We start from the raw sequence: 20,161 nt of genomic DNA, 5'->3' as shown, positions 1-20,161 counted from the left end.
GTGGACAGAATATTATTATCCAGGTTTGCTGGACGTGAATATACGTCCAGCAAAGAAATGTTACGTTTAAATGAATTTTATGGAATACAGGCATTCCTGTCAGTTTTATATGTAGCAAAATGTGGCGCACTGAAGTCTTGGCACCCATAGGCGAGTCTTTTTATTGCTAACCTTCATACCATATTTATTACAACAGTTATTCAATTTAGTCAGGGAATCTTGCAAACTTGTAGCGGATTTATTTAGAAGTATAACATCGTCCGCATAAAGCAAAGAGCTGACATTAACATCTCCAATTCTGATATCAGTTTTAATACCAGTTTCCTTCATAATGTGATCCATATAGATAATGAATAACAGAGGGGGATAATGTACATCCTTGTCTCACACCAGATTTAACATTAAACCATCTTCCTGTACTTCCTTTAATTCTAACTGCTGACTTACAACTGAAATAAAGACTAAGTATTGCTTGATATAATGCCTGACACCATATAAGCGTATTGAATAGCTTCTCTCTTGGCACCTTGTCATATGCCTTTACCAGATCGACAAAACTTAAATACCGATCTTTGTTATATTCCCATGCTTTCTCAACTATTTGTCGTAAAGTGAAGATCTGATCCTGACAGCCTCTATTTGGCCTGAATCCAGCTTGTTCTTCACCAAGCTTTTCTTCCACAATTCTTCTCAACTGTTTCTCAAATATACTTGCATAAATCTTGCCAGGAACACTCAGAAGGGAAAACCTTTGTAATTCTCACATTCGGTTTTATTTCCCATTTTATATATGGGTACTATGAGAGCTCTACTCCAATCATCGGGCATTTGCCCCTCTGTCCAGGTCTTTTGAACTATGCAGTGCGGCCACTGTAAGACTTTTATACAACCATACTTCAACATTTCTGGCCGAATATCATCTACTCCTGCTGCCTTTCCACATTTCAAGCCTTTGATGGCTTTTTCAACCTCAAGTATGGATATATATTCCTGATGGTGTGCCTGTTGAGTGTTTTTTACCACTCTGCTATCACTGCTTGTTTAATTTAGCAATTTTTCGAAGTAGTTACTCCATACTTCTAGGATATCTTTTTCTCCTGTTTTCATGTCACCTTTATCATCTCTAACTCCTTTTACAGCACTCTTTCCCTCTTTCCTCCATTTCAAAGGTTCTTTACCAACCTCCAGAATATTTTGCCACCTTCTTGATATTTATTTTCTATGTTCTTGCCCAAGTCCTCCCATGACTTTTGTTTAGCTAGTTTTACACACTGTTTAGCTTTCTTACATTTGTCTCTGTATTCTCTAAGAGCACAAGCTGACTTATTTACCAGGAACATTTGATATGCTTTCTTCTTTTCCTTCACTGCCTCTTTAACTTCCTGTGTCCACCATGGAGTTCTGATTTTTCTATCCTTGCAGACAACCTCATCGCATGCCTCTCTGGCTGAATCAGTCAGGGTTTTCTTCAAGGCTTGCCACTGAATCTCCAAGGTTTGGTTCCTGTTCTCAAACTCTTTCATTTTTTTCTTCAATAATATTTGTGTATTTTAGTCTACAGTTCACATCTGAGAGTTGCTCAACTTTTATTCGCTTTAAAGCTTTCTTACATGTTATTCTTTTCAATATGAAATTCAGTTTTATCCTGCTCAAGACTAAATAGTGATCATTTCCAATTTCAAATCCTCTGTACACTCTGGTGTCCTACACCAGGGAGAAAACATCACTATCAACAATAACATAGTCAATGAGACTTTTCTTATTCCTTGCCTCTTCTCTCCATGTGAATTTGTGCACATTTTTATGTTGAAACATGGTGTTAGTAATAATCAGTCCGTGTCCTGAGCAGAAATCCAACAGGTATTTGCCATTATTATTAGTTTTTCTCTTTTCTCCAAATTTTCCCAAAATATTTTTGTATGTCTGACAATCATTTCCTACTCTGCTATTTAGATCCCCAACAAGGACCAACTTTTCCTTTTTCATTGTGTCAGTTGCTTTTTCTAAAGCATCAAAAAATTCCTCCACTTCTATCTTAGTAGAACCTTCTGTGGGACCACAGGCACAAATAAGTCTCATTGTCCAATTCTCCATTCTGATATTTGCCCACATTACTCTACTTGAGACTGACTGCCATTCAAGAAGATTAGCCTCGTATTTTGTGTTGAATACTATGGCTACTCCTTCTTTTCCTTGATTGTCATTGGCTGAATATAACATTTTGTATTTATTGCTCAGAAAGATCTCATCAGTTTTGGTCTTTTTTGTTTCAGTCATCCCTATAATGTCGATCTGGTACTTATCTAATTCCTCAGCTAGCTCCATTTCTTTGCCATTCGGGCTTCTTACGTTGATAGTACTGATCTCTAACTCTGGTGGTGTTGAGTTGGGGTTTGTTTTCAGATTTGTTCCAGTAGCTGACTTTTTGCCGTTCGCTCTGGTTCCCTGGCAAAAACAACGGGGGCCTTGTGTAACAGGGCGACGCCCCAGTTGGCATGAAATTTTGTCATGTTGTACCATCATTTTGTATATTGGTTTAAGCCAATAAGAATACAACTTGGTTGGCTAAATCTCAAATTGCCAGCCCATCCTCGTTCGTTCGGTATCCAGGTAGGTACTCAACAGGGTGCACCACGAGAAGATGAGGATTGGACATTAGGTCAGAAGCCTTGGTCGGTTCTCTGCATTCCTTTAAAGGCTATGTGGAGATCTCCTCTCAGTTATACAGCTTTGACCTTTAAGCACCCCTTGAGGACGAAATATTTACTTATTAAAAAATCTTATTACTGTGATTACGTGTGTATTTTTAGTCATGAATGTTACCCAGGTTTCATTATACAACAAAGGCTTAATTTAAACATCAGCAAAGCAAAAGTGATGACTTTTGGCAATTTAAATGAATTTATAATAGAGAGAGATAAAATAGAGATTATTGAAAGTTATGATTTACTGGGGTCCAGAATCAAAAATGATGGTAGATGTGAAGATGAAATTAATAGGATAGTCATGGTGAAAAAATGCTATCTTAAAAAAAAAAAATAAAATAAGGCGTTAGCTGATGCTATCTTAAACAAAAATTATGAAAGATTGAGGTGTGAGTGAGGCCATGAAAGTTAGAATTGTCAAAGCAATGGTGTTTCTAGTAGTGATGTAAAAAATTGAATGCTGGCTTATTAACTGGATTATTAAGAAGAAAAACAGAAGGCCAATTGATTCATTTGAATTATGGGCATGTAGGAGACTATTAAGAATCCCAAGGACTTCAAGAATGACCAATAAGAAGATTTTAGAGAGTATAAAGACAGAATTCTCCTTGGAGGCAATGATCACTAACCAGAAGTTGATGAACTTTGGAAATATTATACAAGCAGATGAATTATTGGAAAAGGCAGTTATGTTAAGGAAGATTGAGAAAATGAAAAGAGGAAGATCACAAAAGAGTAGGATGAACAACATAAAAGAATTTACTGATATGAACTTACAATTGCTGAAAGAAAGGACAAGAGGCCAAGTGCTCACAAGATCACCAATCAAAAACAACTGGACGGCACATAACAACAAACACACACACATCACATTGCCTTAATAATTGGCTTACTTTTTATTATAAAGTGACAACAGAGCTGGATAAAGGAAATGGCTACTCAGTGATATTCTTAGACAAAGGTATTTGACAAGATTCCACGTAGAACTCTGTTGCATAAATTGGAGAATATGGGAATGGATATGAATCTGGTGATTTGGATTAGAGGGTGGCTGATGGACAGATATCAAAGAGCAGTTTATGGAGGATTGAGCTAGGAGAAGTTAAGTGACCAGCAGTATACCATGGGGCTCAGTACTTGGTCTTCTGATGTTTAATTTGTATATTACATAGGAAATAATTTGACAGGAAATATTCAATTGTTTACTAACAATGCTAAACTGGGAAGAGCAATGGTAAATGAAGGTGATGCAAATATCCTGGAGGAAGACTCAAACTATCAGTATGGGCAAAGGTAAATTGCTGCTGGTTTGATATGGCCAAGTGTAAGGTGATGTACTTTGGGAAGAGATCACAAGCTGTATACTATATTGATGGAACTGAAATGCAGGAAACTGATAAGGTCAGGGACTTGAGTGTGGTTGTGGACAGGAAGTTAAAGTTTAGAGGACATATTGTGAAGGCAACCAAAACAGCACATCAGATTACATGGTTGTTGAAGAACATACACTAACAAGCAGGGATAGAAAGGTTATTGATCCCCTATATAAGATTTTAATAAGGCCCCATTTGGACTACTGCACACACAGATCTGGACTTCCAGGTTCTATGGGGATGAAGAAGTGGTGGAGAGTATAAGCAAGTGATAAACATTGCTGCAGGTCTATGGAATGCTCCCTATGAAGTAGACTGATGATCTATAGGCTTCAAAAATTAGCTGATAGGCAAAAACAAGGAGACATGAAAGAAGCATTTAAGTTATTAAAAGGGCTTTACAGGGTTGACACTGAAGACTTTTTTCATTACATGGCAAGAAGGGAGAGAACAAGGGTTCACCAGTGGAAGTGGTGTCAGGATGTGGTTTGCATCAGTGTTAGGATTTGATTTTTTGCTTGGAGGGTGAAATAAATTGCTTGAGGTGGGTATGAGTGCTTCATCAGTCAATGAGTTTAAGGAGAGATATGATAAGTGAATTAATCAATTAGACTTATTAATGATCCATCTCTTACCAACTCACTCCCCCACTTTCACACACACTTTTGGTTTCTGTAATATGTGTATTTTACAAATATTTCTATGGGAAATGTTCATCTGAAATAGCATCAATAATTCCCCCACTTAATACTAAATTCATTGGAACATCTGCAACTGCTGCTCAACATCCGTTTAAACATCTTGAAACCCACAGAACAAGTTTCTTTTCCTACTCTTTCATCTCTGCAACTGCAGTATTATGAAACAGCCTTCCCCCAGTTGTGTTTCCCAAGGAATACAATATACAGTCTTTTAAATCAAATGTAAACAAGTTCCTACTTTCCCAACCCACTACCCATATACGGTATTAATGTACTATAAGTTGATCAATGAACATATCATCTATGGGCTCATAAAAAAAAAAATTTTTTTTTTTTTTATGAGGTCAAAACCAGTCTGGGTAGTGATCCTTCTCATTTTTCATAGAATTATACTCATTCAAAAGGGTGCATCTGCTTTACATTATGGGATATAAAGGCAATTAATGTGAAGTCACTTAGCTTAGCTTCTACACACACACACACACGAATGCACGCACGCACACACACACACACAAGAAGCCAACATGTGAATGTGCTCTGTGCATAAACTTCGTTTGCTTAAACTTGGATAAAGGATAAAATAAGAACATAATTTCTTGGCAAGTTTAATTTATGAGTTCATCTTTTTTCTAAACTGGATATGCTATAAACTTATCCATTTAATTTGCTATTGATAATAGAGCTTTCAAACTGCTGAAAAGGAATTAGGAAGAAACCCTTTTCTTATCTTTCATATATCAAGGTTACAGTCAGGTTTTTTTTTTTTTTTGCATATTTAAAAATTTTATTTAAAAAAAAGAAGAAATTGTATTTATGTGTTTACGATACAGAACCTCAAATATTTAATAGGCTTGTTTATGAAGAAAAACCTTTAACTGAGCATAAAACTTGACAATCTAGACAAAAAATTAGATTGAAGAGGATCAATAATGAATACTACTACTTCGATTCCAGTTGTGGGTGGTTGAGTTAAAGAGAACTGCTATGGATTTGAATTCCACTTGACATGAATGTTTTTGTGAAAACCTTCTAGGTGCAAGATGATTTTCATTACCCCCTCCACCCCCCAAATTATATTTCTACATACAGCAATCCCTCGATTAGTGCACCTAAGGCGTTCTTTAAAACAGGCACATTAATCGAAAATGCACTAATCGAATATAATAACCTATGGGAAAATGTATAATTCGTTCCTCAGTTTTCTTTTTTGACCCTTAATTTTTTTATAAAAGAATTAGGGTATGTCTCAGGGTCTAGTTAAAGGAAAATCATGAAGCTGAAAGACAATAAAACATATTCAGAATATAAATTTATTATTCTACTTCTTAACAAAGAATTGAGCTAACGTAGTTTGGTGGGCATTTTTTTTTTTTTTTTCATACAACCGACGGTATGACCCTACTGCCTCTTCTACTCTTCTGCAAATTTTACTGCTTCTCTCTCTTCATCAGGGTCAGCCTCTAAGCATTGCTGCTTAAAAACTTCGATTGTACGAAAAAGTATTTTCAAATTGTTTCTGTGAAATCTCTTTTGACTGACTATCAGTGGCTAAATTTTCTTCATATTCTTTGGGATCTTCCTGTGCATCTAAATTTAGCAGGTCAGAATCACTCAGTTCTTCAGAATAAGATTTAATTAACTCTTGGACGTTATCATTGAAGGGGGAGAAAGAAATGAACGTACGAATTGGTCGCCAACAAGCAAAATCATGTGCTTTATAGATAAAATTTCCCAACTGTTATACAAGCAAAATAGTTACCACTTTAAAACTACAATGATCATAAAAGAGAAGTTAAATTTCTGACGTGTAATAATAAATAACTCATCCCAGAAGTCGGATTGATTACCCTATTATCGGAATGGATTCTCCTTTTTGTGAAATGCGCAGAAGTGTCGAAGGGTCTTGAATCTCTGGGCGTACTATAGCAAATGACATAAATTTTGGCAGTAAAAATTTGGAACATAGTATACATAGTGTACATGGAAGTAGAGTAGAATGCCATTAAAAATAACTTTGTAAAATGTTTTAAATCGGTAACTAAATTATTTCATTCTGATGAGTGATTTTTTAAAATAGCCATAAAAATGTACAGATAGAAAAAATTTTTAAAATCTGTAACATTTATTTTTAAGATGTATATAGGCGCACTAGTCGAATTTTAGAGGCACACTAATCGAATTTGGATATAAAAAGAAATGACACACTAATCAGGGGTGCATTAATCAAGGGATTACTACATAACCTTTCTTTAATATAATACCAAATCCTAATATCACTTCTCTGGTAAACATAACAGAAATCACTCTTACTAATTAATGGAAGAATTGTCAATTTTCAACAGTCTCATCTTGTGAGTGTGTTGTCAAGTTGTGAGAGAGCAATGATTAACAATGGCATGATAGCGAGAATGCACAAGAAGAAAGGACTTAAGTTTGTGGATCAACTGGATAAATTTCAAGATAACAGAGAGAGAGAGAAAGAGAGAGAGCTGTTTGCTGCAGATAATCTGCATCTGAGTGAGAATGGAAGTGTGAAACTAGGTGTAACTCGTCAAGGAAATGAAAATTAGATGATGAGACTATAAGTGTAAGATACAGAATTCGTGTAAAATAATGGACTAAGGAAAACAAAATAGAAATATAGAGATGTTCTTAATCAGAGCAGAATAGTCAAAAGACTTGAATGATGGGGTAGGGAACTGTGGGAAGGAAAGGGGGGGAAATTACTGTGCTTCTACACTAATGCAAGGAGAAGGAACTGGTCTGGTTGGGGTCGTTCCCATAATGCACGGTATTATACACATCTGAAAATGTTTGCTTTGCATTATGGATAGCAAGGCAATTAATGTGAAGTCATTAGCAACTTTATACAAGTAGCCTAGTCATGAAGATACTTCACACACAAACTCTGTTTGCTTACACTTGGATAAGTATCAATTATTATTATTATTATTATTCAGGCCTCCGTGGAGTCAAAAGACTCATCGTGGGAGGTCCCTGCTAAGAAACACAAAGTTTATCATACCACTCCCTAAAGTCATTGACCGTTCTCGCTCTCACCATTCTATCAGGCAATGCATTCAATGGTTCAACCACCTTCCATGCAAAGAACCACTCCTCACCCTCTTTCTCTTAGTTTCCTTTCGTAACTTCCAGGGATGGCCCCTTGTCATCACTCCTTCCGATGTTCAACCAAGCAAAAGAACTCCCCCAGTGTCAATCCTGTAACCACCTCTCAACAGTTTAAAAGTCTCAATCATATCACCTCTCCTTCTTCTATCCACCAAACTCTGCAGTCGACATTCCCTCAGCTGATCCTCATAACTAACATTGTACAGTCCTGACACCATCTTTGTAACCTTTCCACAGGTAATTCATCCCCTTCAAATCCCAGGGACCAAATCCGAGAACAATAGTCTAAGTGTGGTCTGATCAGGGTCTTATACAACGGAATCACAACTCCTCTATTCCTGAAATTCAGGGTACACTCTTTCAATATGTACCCTGAATTTCAGGTTTCTATCAATCATCAACCCCAGATCTCCTGTCTCCCCCCACCACAACTCCTCCAACAGAGTATGCAGTGTGTCCCAATCCTCAAGACCTTACATTTTGCTGCATTAAACCGACACCACCATTCATTTGCTCATCCGTCCAGCTCACCCAAATCCTCCTGCAGGGTTACCACATCTGCACTATTACTAATAACCCTTCCCAGCTTCACATAATCTGCAAACAACTGAATATCTCCCTGTAATCCACTGACAATGTCATTGATAGAGAGGTTAAACAATATAGGTCCCAGTACTGACCCCACTTGTAACCTTCTGCCTCCTTGAAACTGTCTCACCATACACAACTCCCTGACACCTATCGGACAGCCAATCCTGAATCCAGTTGACCAACCTGATCCAAACCCATGTGATGCAACTTAAATATCAGCTTATCATGTGGTACCCTGTCAAATGCCTTCGCTAAATCCAAAAAAATGGCAGTATATGCCTTTCCCTCATCTACTGCTCTTGTAACTTTACTATAAAAGGCTAACATATTACTAAAATAAGAGCACTCCTTCACAAATCCATGTTGACCCTCACGGATAACATTACCCTCATCTGCCCAATGCTGTATACGGTCCCTCACTAATTTCTCAAAGATCTTAACAACTACTGATGACACACAAACTGGCCTATAATAAGATACTTCCAGTCTGAAAATACTCCTCCAGTTGGCGAGTAGACTAGACTCGAAGTTCGTGCAATCCAGCATCGCAAAGTTCGAATGGCACTTGTACTGAGCTACACAGGTTATCAAAAAAACCTGCTGTCCATGCCCAAGACTGAAGACTGGCTAACTTGGCTATGGCTGAGAAAGATCCTTAAGCTCCTTACATCGTCGACGGGAATCAAACCCAGGACACTCCTTCTCCAGACATATGCTGCAAAGCACATAGTCACTAAGCTAACCTCACGGACAAAATAATTAATGCCAGCAGCACCCAGGGTTCCCAGGTAGTCACTCTCCCAAGTACTAACTGGGCTCAGGTTTGCTTAAGTGATCAGATGAGAACTGGTGCTTTCAAATTGATCTTTCTTAGCAAGTTTAATTTAATCAAAACCTAGAGAATTCTACATCAGTTATGCTGTCAACAGAAGAAAGGGTGAATCTGGAAGACTGACTTTAGCTGATGGAAATGGAACACGAGTCACATCTGCAAAGATATAATGGATGTATTCAACAAGTATTTTATTAGTGCATTTCATGTAGGGGGGATTAAGAGTGCTGTCGAATAGCAATAGGAAGGATGATAGAAGACTGAAAGTTCAAGAATGGAAAGTGTTTAGAATATTAAGTAACCTTGATGTTCATAAGGCTGTGTGTGGAATTGTTTGGGATATAACTACATAAACTATGGAAATGTACAGAAGTGCTGGCAGTCTGTTGAACTTAGTCTGTTGAAGACTTGGTTCTTCAACAGAAGTCTGACAACAGGAACACCAGAAGATGGAAACAGGGAAAAATAGTGCCATTGAATTAAGAAGAATCCAAAGTGATAGAGAGGCTGGTTAGAGAGAGAGAGAGAGAGAATACAAACCTGGATTGATGAAAAAGGAAATCTTTCAAGGGGGCAGCATAGTTTGTTAAGAGGTTTAATAACTTGATTACATTTCATAATAGGGTGACTAGTGTACTGGACAGAGGAGATGCTCATACTATGATTTATCTGGTAAGATATTTCATCAGGTATCACATGATAAACTACTATTGAAATTGAGCAGGATGGGAATGGATAGTCACTTGGTAACTTGATTACAGGGATGGTCAACTGAGAGGAGCCAGTAAGTTGTGTACAGAGGTGCAGTGTCCCAAAAAAAACAACAACAACAACAACAACAAAAAATTACCATGGTGTAGTTCAAACTGTTCAAGGAGATATTCAGTTTTATGCTGATTATGATATTAGAAAGAGCAATGTCAGAATGTTCAGACATGTTGTTCTTACAAAATGACTTGAACAGATTATAGCTTTGGGCTGAAGAATGGGTATACATTTCAATGTTGCTAAGTATAGTTAAGTAGTTTTGCCAGAGAAGAAGAAATGAGATTTATCATAATGGAGGAACTTTGCTTTGGGAGGTAGTATAGGCAAAGGATCTGAGGATCTTTGTGGATAGGGAACTGAAGTTCAGGGGACAGATTGCAAAAGTTAGGTTACCCAGAAAATTGCTGCTATAATGCCTAAAACTGACATTTACAAATAAAGAGGTGACAATTCCACTGTATAAAGCACTAATTAGGCCTCACTTGGATTTCTATGCACAGATCTGGTCACCTAGCTATATTGGTGATAAGAAAACACTGGAGTATAGAGGTGAATGTCTCAGGACTCTGGAATACTGAGTGAGAACAGAATGAGGGAATGTGTCTTCAGAGTTTGGTAAATAGGAGAAAGAGGGATAGTGATATGACTGAGATGTGAGTGGTGCCTGTCAAATAGATACTGGGGAATTGCTAGGATAATGGGTAATGTGAGAATGAAAGGGTGCCCCCTGGAAACAGTACAAAAGTTACATGAGTAAGGAAGTGAAAAGGAAATTTTTTACTTGGAAAGTGGTTAATGAGTGGAATTCAACTGCTAGAGTTGGTGGTGAATGTTCCAACACTGAATGTGTTCAAGACAAGGCATAATTGTTATTGTGGTCCTGTGAGTGTTCAACCTCTCATGATGAGTCTTGTCTTTACTCCATGTAGGCTTGAAAATAATACTAATACAATAAGTTGCCAAATTTATCAAAATCCTGCACCAAACCCTTCCACGAGACTTCTTGATTACTTGTTCTTATTGGTCCTTAGTAACAGCTGCAGTACACATTTTGCTCAGACAGGTCCTTATTTTTAGTAAATACTGGCAATATTGTTAAATATAATCGGTGTTCTTTTATTTATTTTTGACTATGTTGTTTAATTATGGACTATTATTACATATTATTTCAAAAGCATTCTACATTATGCCACTGATGCATACAAGAAAAATGGTAGCCAAGACATCGATGTGGAGTGATATTAATATGTGGAATTTAATGTGATGTAGTGTATGCTTTATGTATTCATCTGAGATGAATGGTTGGAGAAACAGTAGTGAAAATTATTATTATTATTACTATTATTATTATCTGACACCTCCATGGAGTCCAAAGACTCATCAATGGAGAGTGTGCCAACAGCATCGAACGATTGAACCCTTTCCAACTACTAACCACGCTCAAACTTGCTTAACTTTTTGCATAAGCCATTAGTAGTAGAAGCTCTACCAATTGACCAACCTTTGTTGGCTGAGGGAGAGAATGTTTGTTGGAAACAATTCAGAAATGAATGCAATAAATGCAAGTCATGTCAGGAGCAGAAGAATGAAGTGACTGATGTTAAGGATATAAGGCAGGATTGTGAAAGTGTTATGGAGAATGTGTCAGAAGCAGTGAATGATAGGGCATGAAATACAAATGAGAGTTGAAGGAAACGGAATAATAATGTGAATGATGAGATGACAGTGCGGAAAGAAATTGCATGCTTAAGCAGACTTCTTCACGGGACTGACCTTGAGCAATTACAGAAATGACTGGCAGGTATACAACAGGAGGATAAAGAAAAAAAAGAAAGAGCAAATGGGAGAAAGCATACAAGTGGGAGAAACTGGGAGAAAATAGAAAGTATTGTATGAGAATTTGATGATAAGAGGTATACTTAATAAGAATGTGACAAAAACATCTTTCCCATGCTTTCGTCACCTTCGTCAAAAGGATGTTAGTGAAGCTGCAAGTTTGCAAAAGAAAAAAGTGAATGAGTTAATGGTTTTGGGCAGACATAAATGATTTGAAAGGTGAGAAATATGCAGTGACAGAGGATATGAAAGAGCTGTTGGAAGGAACAAAAATGAAGAATGAGAAAGGTAAGAAAGTAAAGATTATGAAACTGTTGCCTCAGTATGATAGGGCAGAATTGAGAACTATGATTGCCAACGAGAAGATTGTGTAGGAGGAATGGTGCAGTTTATAGATGTATGGAGTGAATTTCATGAACAAAAGGACCTGTATATGCCTCATGGACTGCACTTGAATGGTTTTGGAGTTAGATGCTTGGAGAAAGTGTTGTTCGGTGAGAGTTTGTAAGTGCAAATCCAGGGAAAGTAGAAATATTATGGGGGGGGGAATCAAGCATGTGTCCAGCAACCCCTGGGACAAATGATTGTGAGTGCAGGAATGATTGTGCAGATCTGCATACAGTTTCCCAGGATTCGAATCTAAATGGGCAGGTAATGACATTATATAAGGATAATTGTGGTCACAACGGGATGTTGAAATGCATGTACATGAACGTCCAAAATATCAGAAATAAAGAAGGGGAGTTTTCGGTATTTGTCAGCTCGATTTGGACAAAAATTAATGGCATCAGTGAGACCTAGTGGTCAGAGAATGCTGTAATTACAGAAATAGAATGTAATGGATATCATATTTTCAGAAAAGACGGAAAAAATTTGGCAGGAGGAGGAGTATTATTAATGACTGGTGTAAAACTTCAACCAACAAAAAAAAAAAAGAAAAAAAAAAGAGGTTAAGGAAGATTGAAGATCTGAGAGAAATGGTTCATTTGAGGTTGTCTATGTGAGATAGAGGTGAACAGGACAAATTACATTGTTGGTTGCTACCAATTCATGAATCTTCTTCTGGACTCTCAGCTATAGACCTGAGAGTCCAGAAGAAGATTCATGAATTGGCACATTATCTCAATGGGGACAGGCCAAGCAATTATTGTGGGAGACTTCAACTATAGGCTATAGACTGGAAGCAAGAAAGGACACACAGCAAAATAGAAATGGAATTTATACAATTACTAAAAATTAACCCTGAAACAGCACACAATAGAGCAGACCAACGGTATTAGAGTGGTAACAGCATCAGAAGATCTATCTATAACCATAGTAGAAAGTCTACCTCTAATTGGGGAAAAGTGACTATGTAGTCTTGTCCTAAGAAATCGCTCAATATGTCGAATTTTCAGTCAAGGAAAGGTTTATGTGAAACTACAACTCAGGAGATTATGACAAACTTAGGAGGCAATTGGGAGTAGTGCCATGCCATAAAAAGCTGCATGGAATGAATGTTATTAGTGCATGGAAAGCAGTCAGGGACTGTCTGAGTCAGGCAGTATCAGACTGCATACCTAGGATCAGAAAGGTAAACCAAGTAGGGATTAAGTGGATGAGTAACAATATAAAGCAGGAGCTGAAAAAAGAAAGCCTTGTGGTGATCAGCATGAGCAATATAAAGCACAAGTAAGAAGGGTAACAAGTATGGTAAGGCAAGCTAAATCAGATTTTTAGAGAAAATTAGTTAAGCAGCCAAAGTAAATCCAAAAGAGTTTTTCTGCTACGTAGCAAGTATGAGAAAGAATTATTCTGTAAAGATAACTTTACTCAGTGCCGATGGCAGGAAAGTGACAGAAGCAGAAAAAATAGTTCAATTATACTAAGTGATCACTTTGCATGGGTATATCATTTAGGTAGTGACTTTAGGTACTGACGTGACAGAGAATGACGTGAGAACTGAGGTAGATGAATTGGAGGTACTCAGTAAATTGAAAAATATTAATGTGAATACAGAAGTGGCCCTGGACAGCATGTCAGCTCAGGTGCTATGAGAATGTGCAAGTGAACTGGCAGCAGTGCCTCTGACGAAGTTGTTAAATGTAAGTATCAGCTCTGGCAAGGTTCCAAGGGAGTGCAAGTAAGGTAAGTAGCAAATTATAAACCAATTAGTATCTCTGGAGTGGTGGTTAAATATTGGAAAAGTTTGTTAAAAGTAAAATTCAGCAATGGGCAGATAAAAATATGAAACTCTATAGGGAAAGAATGGCTTTGTAAAAGGGAGATCCTGCCTCAGTAATTTATTAACATTTTATAAGGTGATAGCAGAACTGGACAAAGGAAATGGCTACACTATGATACTGCTGGACTTTGCAAAGGCATTTGACAGAACACATTGGAGCAAACAGGAATGGATATGAGGTCAGTGGATAGGGTGGCTGATAGACAGACATTAGAGGGTGGTATATGGTGGAGTGGAATCAAGGCAAATGAGGATAATTAGTGGAGTGCCCAGAGCTCTATACTAGGATCACTGCTCTTTAATTCGGGCACTGATATAGCAGAAGATCTGGGGGAAGAGAATATTCGGTTGTTTGCTGATGATGCAAAACAGGGGAGGATAATAGATGATAAAGGTGATATAGATATCTTGCAGGGTGACAAATAAATTGGCAGTGTAAGCAGACGACAATGGTTGTCAATTTAAAGTTGTAAAATGCAAAGTAAGTCACTTTGGGATGAAAGAGTTACATACTTCATATCGTATTGATGGTACTTTGAGGGTGGGCTGTAAATTATAAACAAATTTATAATTTCAAAATTATTTTTATTTTTCAACATAATCACCCTTAAGACTAATACATTTATTCCAGCGATGCTCCAGCACCATTATCCCATCCTTGTAGTGGTTCTGAGTAAGATCTGCAAAATATCCCTCTATAGCTGCAATCGCCTGTTGATTCGAAGAAAAATGATGCTGACCAGCGAGAAAGAGTTTTAGTTTTGGAAGAGATAGAAATCAGAGGGAGCCAAATCTGGGGAATAGGGTGGATGTTCTAAGAATTCATAGTGCAGATCCCTTAATTTTCCAATTGTCAAGACACTTTTGTGGGCAGGTGCATTGTCCTGATGAAAGATGATTTTTTTCTTCTGCAACCTGGATCTTTTCTCACGAATTTTTTTGTCTAGTCTGGTTAAAAGATCAGAATAATATTCCCCAGTTATTGTTTTACCTTTTCAGGATAATTAATAAACAAAATGCCTTTAGCATCCCAAAACACCAATGCCGTAAACTTTCCTGTTGATGGAACCGACTTTTTCTTCTTCGGCGCTGAACAACCGGCTTCTGTGCACTGTTTTGACTGCTGTTTGGATTCTGGTGTGTGATGCTGAAACCAAGTCTCATCCATAGTAATAAATCGATGCACAAAATCAGTTTTATTCTTGTTAAAATGCTCCAAGCACTGGTCAGAGATTTTCATGTGAGTGTGTTTTTGATCTGTGAGCAAGCCAGCACCCATCTTGCGCAAAGCTTTTTCATTTGCAATTCTTCGTGCAAAATATACCCTACACGTTCTTTTGAAATGCCTATAGTCTCAGCAATTTCACGCACTTTGACTCGCCAGTCATCCAATAACATATCGTGCACTTGATCAATGATTTCTGGTGTTGTTACACTTTTTGGACGTCCTTCACGTCATCTTCAAGGCTGGTACAGTCAAGTTTAAACTTGTTAGCCCATTTCTTAATTGTTGAAAATGAAGGAGAAGAGTGACCATAAACTTTTATGAACTTCAAATGAATTTCTTTTGACATTAAACCTTCTTTTACAAAGAATTTTATAATCGCACGATACTCAATTTTATCCATTTCAAGGGATACAGACAACACTTTTGCTTCAGACAGCTGTATAATACAAAATACTTGATAGAATGACTTGCAATTTCACATGGATGCTTATGACAGATGTACCAAGTTAGAAAAAGAAAAATCTTGCCGATAGTGTTGCATCTATGGTCGAGGCCGAGAACTTTTCAGACCACCCTCATATATTACAAAAAATTGACGAGGCTAGGGATCTGGGGATGATTGTGTATAGAGATTTGAAATTCAGGTGACATATTGCAAGAGTTGGGCTCAGAAGATTACTTGGATGTTGAAGAACACATAGACAAGTAAAGATAGAGAGGTTGTTATAACTCTTTATAACAACTCTTTATAAAAACTATCATTTGTCCACGTGTTTGATATGTGCACAGATTAGTCCACATGTTTGAGGATTCAGAGAAAAGTTACCAAGTTCATGACATGTCTGTGGAATGTTCCTTATGACGAGAGAGTGAAGGTGCATGGGTTTAGCAGACAGGCAGAGGAGAGGGAGGATATAATAGAAACCTATAAGTTACTAAAGGGATTCTATAAACTTGACACAAAAGAAATTTTTCAATACATGGGAAGTAGGGGGAAAACAAGGGGTCACACTTGGAAGTTGTCTAAGAGTGTGGCTAGTAAGGGTGCAAACTAGGTTCTTTACTTAGGAATGAGTGAAATGGATTGCCAGAGGTGGTTGAGAGTGACCTAACAGAATAAGTTTAAGGAGCTTTATGAGAGGCGTTGTGTTAATGGATAGGGTGGGTCTCCAGGAACGAGTCTCTCGACTCCATTATTCCCTTATGAATAATAATAATAATAACAATTTACTCAAATCTGGACAAATGCTTACCATATCTGGCTCAAAGTACTCTTGAGCAAATTACTATTTATAGTCTTTGCTAGTCTGTAATTCAGTGTCTAGTTTCCTCTTTTGTATGTGACAGTCGATGGCTCTGTATTCTTCTATTTATCATCATGTGTTGTCTTCATCAATGAGGTTGACTACCATGATTCCACTCATGGTTGACTACAGGTGTAAGGATAACGTGGTGAGGACCCCATCTTTTCCACACTGTAGTAAGTATTCAACATTTGTGTGTGTTCACAGGGCCCGTTTGTCTGTTCTGAGGGATGAAAAACCCAAGTTTCCAGGTGAAAAAAACCTCCGTACGAGACAGCTAACTCACCTTTAGTTGAAAGAGACCAGATAAAGGTTCCTCATGTGATGGACGGAAATTGAACCCACGTCTTTCTGACCAAAAGGCTCCATCTATACCGACTGAGCTATGGAGGCTCTTATTAATCCATAGACCATGCTGATTTACCCAAACTTGGACAAATGCTATGGAAAGGTTTACAGAAAGTGACTGGCAGTTATTCTGGACCTCTTCAGGGTATTTGACTACATCTTACTCAAAGGCTTCCTGAGCAAATTACCATCCTATAGTTCCTCCCCCCTCCCTCAATTCCACAATTCAGTGTCCAGTTTATAGTCTATAGTTTATAGTATTGTTATTTATGGTACATAACAATGGATGGCTTTGTATTCTACTATTAATTAACAGAGCCTAAAGAATGGAATCTTTAGGCGCTGCTCATTAACCCTACTTCTTAGTGCTTAATTTAGTATAAACTTTATTTATTGCTCTGTAGATGACAACACTTTGTATGTTCCTTTCAGAAACCAAGTATGCAAATAAGTGCATTATAAAGATCATCTATAATCATTTCTTTCACTTTCATTTTTCTCTCCAATAATATTAGTATATTTGAATCTACAGATATTTCATCATGTTGCACCATCTTTTTCTTTTCGTTTAAGACAGTACAGAACATAATTTGGTTAAATGATCCCTAAATTGTTAGCCAGCCCACATTCATTCAGTATCAGAATATATACCTACAAATGGGGTAAGAACTGGACAAGCGCTGGTGAGTTCTCCATATTCCTAAAAAAGCAATGCAAACATCTCCTTCCATTTATCGGACTCGAACTGTGAAGTGATCCCTGAACTGTCAATAAAAAGTTAAAATAATATAAACTTATCATACAGTACTACCACACTATCTTGTACTCCCCTTGCAGGTACATTTCAGGAATTTGATGATGAGCCTCCAATTCACTAATGAAAGCTCTTGGTTCATCCCTTTTAAAAGCTGTAATTTTTCTTCTCAATGTGTTATTCATTCTAACCCTGAAGCAATCTGAACAATTCCTATTTCAAATCCTCTGTACATTCTTCTATCCTAAACCAGCATGAAGACATCATTATCCACAGTATCCCAGTCAATAAGACTTTTCATACTTCTCATATGATCTCTCCATGCAAATTAATACATATCTTTATGTTGAAACTATAAGTTAGTAATGACTACTCGATGTCCTGAATAGAAATCCAGCAGGCATTTAATATTATTATATGGGTATCTCCATGGAGAGTCAGAAGACTCATTTCAGTAGGCTCACACTAACTTTACACACACAATACCTATTACCTCCCCTTAAAGTCATTCATTGTCAGAGTGCTCACAAATCCATTCCACTCATTTACCACTCTCTAAGCAAACATATACTCTGTATATCCTAACTTACCATACTTTTACATTACTTCAAGGAGTTATCCCTAGTTCCCTCTCTATAATGATGTATTCTGAAAATTTTCTTTTGCATCAATCTTACAGAACCCCTTTGATAACTTATACACTGCCTGGAAAGAAGTCAATGGACACCACAGTATGAGGAACTTACACCCACTGCACTGACCTTAATAAGATGTAGGACTTCCTCTCGCTAAGATGACTGCAGCAATACTACAGAGCATACTTTCCACAACTGTATGATAGCGATCAATGTAAATTTTGGACCATTCTTCCTGTAGGCATGTATGAAGTCCTGGAATGTTGTGGGAAAGACATCCCTTGACCTTACCTGATGTTTCAGCTCATTCCACAGATGTTCAATAGGGTTGAGATCAGGGCTCTGTGGAGGCCAGTCAAGTTTGGTGACATTCATATCCACAAACCATACAGTTACAGCAGCAGCATTATGGCATGTTGCATTGTCTTGCAAAGAGACAGTGGTCAGTTCCATAGAAATGCCAAGATAGGAAGGATTGCATCATTCAGAATGTTCAAATACCTCTCAGAAGTCAATGTTTGTGGCACCACAAAACAGAAGTCCAAGGCCAAACCAGGACCATACCATCACTTCCATATTTCCTAGTTGAGGTCAAGCAACCACCTAAGAGACAGTCACCAGACATCTGCCACACCTGTCCATCTGCTTGGTAGAGGATGCAGCGTGATTCATTGCTCTATAACAGCTTTCCAAACTTCCACATCCCACCGTACATGCTCTTTACACCACTAAAGGCGATGCTGCATGTTCATTGGGTAATGTCGGGTGGATTGATTATTTCGATCCTACTATGGAAATCCATGTTATGAGCCTTAGTTTGGAATGATTTTGAGCAGATTTGTGTTCTAGTCAATGCCTGAACTCTGCATTCAATGTGTAAGGCGATGAATGTTAGTTTTTACATATTATCCTTTGTAGCATTCTATGATCACATTCAGTAAGTGTTGTGGGTCATCTACTACGAGTAGTGGTATCACTTATTGACCTTATTGTTGATGGCCCAATTTGTCAACAATTTGCTGAACAGATAGGCCTGCAAAAAACCATCCAGTCACAAAGTTTCTTTCAAACTCTGTCAATTCCCTTCACGCAGCTATTTCACCCGGACACAGTTGCACTGACTTGGGAACATCGTATTCCACTAATTTATATTGGCTACAAACATGTGACTCGTTACATGGCATGATGCACCCTGTCCAAGGGGGAAGGGAATCTGCTGACTTCTTTCCAAGCAGTGTAAGTTTCTATTATGTTCCCTCTTTTACAACTATCAATTAAACTCTACAACACACACATACATACACCTTTAACCTACCCTCATAGGGAGCATTCCTATTACCAGCTTGGCTGCTGATCTCTGAATCTGCTCCACCTCCTAATCTGCAAGAAATCCAGGTGATTACTACAAAATGACGTTTCCTAAAGAAAGGTCATGTCGTAATAATCTGCTTCCTTATTACAATAAGGTAACAGGTGCTTTGAACAAAAAAAAAAAAATGGATACACAGCATTATACTTAGATTTTACAAAGGCTTTTGATAGATTGCCACATGATAAGTAGATAGTTAAACTAGAGCAGATGAAGTTGGATATTAATTTAGTGCACTGGATTGAAGAGTGGCACTCTGATAGGTATCAGCAAAATGTGTATGGGGAAGCAATATTCCCGAAGAAGAAAGTCACTAGTGGTGTGTCTCAAGGATTTGTTTTAGGTCCATTGCTTTTTAACT

General features: G+C 37.6%; 1 protein-coding gene across 1 annotated transcript in view; it reads right to left on the bottom strand.

Annotated features, from left to right (window-relative positions):
* Nucleotides 1-20,161, bottom strand: part of Ocrl (Oculocerebrorenal syndrome of Lowe) — a 537,079-nt gene that overhangs the window by 502,076 nt on the left and 14,842 nt on the right. The window lies entirely within an intron of this gene.

This window comes from Typopeltis vanoorti, chromosome 8, assembly GCF_054136105.1.
Source record: "Typopeltis vanoorti isolate ZY-2024b chromosome 8, IOZ_Tvanoo_1.0, whole genome shotgun sequence".
Taxonomy (NCBI): Eukaryota; Metazoa; Arthropoda; class Arachnida; order Uropygi; family Thelyphonidae; genus Typopeltis; species Typopeltis vanoorti.
Note: the sequence above shows the minus strand (reverse complement) of the source record. Positions and strands in the feature narration are given on the sequence as shown.